This window comes from Hippoglossus hippoglossus, chromosome 7 (assembly GCF_009819705.1).
Source record: "Hippoglossus hippoglossus isolate fHipHip1 chromosome 7, fHipHip1.pri, whole genome shotgun sequence".
Taxonomy (NCBI): domain Eukaryota; kingdom Metazoa; phylum Chordata; class Actinopteri; order Pleuronectiformes; family Pleuronectidae; genus Hippoglossus; species Hippoglossus hippoglossus.
In genome coordinates, this window is record NC_047157.1 from 15318062 (window position 1) to 15321744 (window position 3683).

Sequence of the window (3683 nt, forward strand, 5' to 3'; positions counted from 1 at the left end):
GTCTTTCCTTAAATATATATATATATATATATATGTACTTAAATTGTATGGCTTTTTAAACTGTATAGTTGTATATAAGTGTAGGAATGTATCTTATAAAATGTGTATATATACATTTGGTACTGTGGTGTGCGTGTGTGTGCGCGTGCAAAATGACCAATATCGCAGTTTGGATCTTCACCAAACTCTGTGAGAATACCACTTGGGAGGGTATCTACAGATGATTAACCTACAGAGCTAACAGTTAAGGTCAAGGTGATCAGAGATATGGTCCAAAAAATATGTTCCAAGATATCTACGCAAATAATGAGGCTAGAGAGACTAAAGCTTATATTGATCAGAAAAATAATGAAACGCACAGTAGAGGTATGATTGAAATATTAGACACAACCTAAAAACTATATGGTAAATGGTCCTGTATTTATATAGTGCTTTTATAGTCAACTACTCAAGGAGCTTTACACGAACATTCAAACCACAATGACAACCAACGTCCGTTGAGGTTTATTCAGCTCATACAGGCAATGCATTAGACCACACAGATGATGAAATATCAGAGGAAACACTAACATTGACAGTCTGAGCAATGTGTTGGGCCACTATGAGACAACACAACAGCACTTCAGTGCACGTCTACTGGAGGATAAACACCAAACATCCAAAAGATATCTCCTCATTTTCTTGGTTTGACGGAGCGTTGTCTAACACGTTGGTCCAAAATCCTCCAGCTATATTCACTTGGGTTGAGATCTGGTCACAAGCAAAGGTCAAAGAATATGATTCACTTACTCAAACCCTTCATTGACACCTCAAACCCCGTGGGTGGGCCACTGTCATCCTGTTTCCTCACTTATTATAAGGATTTTCCAGTAATGTAATGCCTGTTTGTGTATTTCAATTTGTATTATGTAAATTCTGCCTATGTCGGGTTGTTAACTGTAAGCTTTTATCCACTCCCCGGTTGTTGTTTTGCTGCGTTCATGAATTCATTTGTACATATTTGAACATAAGAATTCATACAAACATTAGCACTGATCCAGTAAGGATCAGTGCTAAGGGTTTTCGGTGCTGGAACATTCGTGAATCATTTATTTAAGATCATCATGCTGCTTTGTCAACGTGGTAGTGTGTGAATTGTTCACCTGTTTGCAAATGTATAAGTAAATTTAATATTTAATTTGATATATAAAAGAATGTTGTCTTAATCCAGACACTGTAACTTTGAATAAGCCTCCCTGTTTGCAGCTTTGATTGAAAACTTTGCACTGACAACAATGAAAATATTCAAGGCGTTCAGATGAGAATTCAGCTGAGCATACCTAGATATTGATGTTTTTGAATGTATCGTGACTTACTGTAAGCGCTAAAGGGACATAGTGTTGGAACATGTCTTGTTCGGCAAGTCAAATGATTTTTGAGTTTGTCTTTATTATGATGTACAAATGAGTAATTTAACTTTTAAGCTGTGCTTGAGATTATTTTTGTACTTTTCTGTTTGAATAATTAAAGCGAGGAAATAATAAAGCTCATCGTGCAAATGACTTTGTGTCCGACAAAAGTGGGCGGGAAATACAACGGCTCATTACGTTTAATAAACGGTGTTGATGCACCTCAGAAAAGACGACCATGACACAGGTAAACATTCATATCAGAAAAATGTATATGTGTGTGCACGGAATTAAATTTCCACTTTTCCGCAGAAATCTTGAGGAACTAGTCCGGACAGTATATGAGCATAATAGTACTCTCCATAGGCAAGATTATCTAAAGCATCATCAACATCATCATCATCACAGTCATCTTGTCTCTTTGCTGCAACTCTGGACAAGTACAGGATGGTGATAGACTGATATTGACTATTGATAAAATATTGCATTCAAAATGTTAATGAGCTTAGTATAATGATGTATGCACATCTCTATCTAAATAATAACCATCAAGTATTCTGTTGAACCCCTGTGTAAAGAGTATCTTATGTTTGAAGATGTTTTACATGGCTCAAAGGCCTGGTGGCGCTGACGGCTGCTCAAATATTATTTCTGAGATCCAAAAATATTAGTAGTTCAAACAATCTCCAACCCAAGCAACAATAGTGAATGTATGATTGCACATTGTTGAATTAAATATCTGATGATGTTGGTATTGTTGTTCCAGTACTGGACTAAAGTATCTGAGTATTGAGGATTTGAGTTTGTTACTTTGGTGACAGTCATGTGACCTCAGGGTAAAGGACTTGCCATTCCATCATTTCACCACAAGATGGAAACAAAAGACCAAACAAAAATATCTCTAGCTGAATTACTTCCTGTACTGGTACCTAAAGGTTGTTACCTAAATTAGTACTGGTAGGAGGAGATGGAGAAGTAGAGGTGTAGTCATAGTAGTTGTAGTCATTTAAAAACTACTAATGAGCAGTGTTAACAGGAAGAATGTCTGCCTCCACCATATCTTGTTGTTGCTTTTATTCATTCAAATAACAGAAACAGCTTGATGTCGTAACCTCTTTTGAAAACAGTGTTCCTCTATAGTCCTCTCTTTTTGTCTGATGTCACAGACACTGTGAAAGAAGCATTATTTCTTTCCTTTCATTTGAATATGTTAATTTCTCCATTTTTAACAACCTTGTATGTGAACACATTTTCATAGGTAAATCAAAGCTTGTCATTAGATTGCTGACCTCCTTGGAGTCGTTTGTGTGTGTGTGTGTGTGTGTGTGTGTGTGTGTGTGTGTGCGTGTACGTGTACGTGTGTGTATGTGTACGTGTGTGTGTACGTGTGTGTGTACGTGTGGTGTGTGTACGTGTGTGTGTGTACGTGTGTGTTAGTAGGTCTGCCGGTAGAATCTGGCGTGGTAAACATTTGGCCAGAGCCTTGTATACCATGTTCTAATTGAAGTGGACTACTTCCTGCCAATTAGTGAAACACTCCTTGAGCTTTAAAGGGAAAACCCAAAGGGTGCAGTGTCTAGAGGCCTCTTTGAAATATGGAAAAATAATAATAACTTGGCTATCCAACATCAAGCAGGGAAATAATTAGTTTTTTTTGTCCTGGTTTAGAGCTCACACTACATATAGTTTTATCAGGTCAAGGTAGCAGGTCTCGTATGAGGCGCAGCGGAGGGGAAAAGCTGTATTTGTTGAACAGCAGAGGGCAGCATAGTGGTAAAACATATCTTCAATGTGATGTGACGACATGTACATCTGGAAAAAGATTCATGTTGCATGCTGAACAAAGCAGAAAGCTCCGGGACAGATGACCTGGTCTTAATTCCCCAATTTCATTCCTTTCTGTTGCACATATCCCCTCCGTCTTTGTTGTCGTATGAATCCTGTATTTCTCTTCTTTCATTAAGTCTCGGTGCAGATTCGCAGGTAAGCGGCACTCCACCAAATACAAAGACTGCTCTTCTTCTCTCCCCAATATCTGTTCAGACTGGCATGCTTCACATTCCACACCATCTTTCCTCCTCAAATGTATCCATATTTAATAACCACGCTCGCCCAAACATTGATGTAGACACCTATAACCCAATTTCCTTTGATATTTAATCAATTTTGTTTGTAATCACTGCAAATTCTTCTTTGGGGAGACAGTTATTGTCAAAACAGCCCCTGCTTGTCACAGTTGCTGATAAATGTAGTATTTTGTGCAGCCTCTGTGGCGTTAAAAGCCAGAATGGTTTG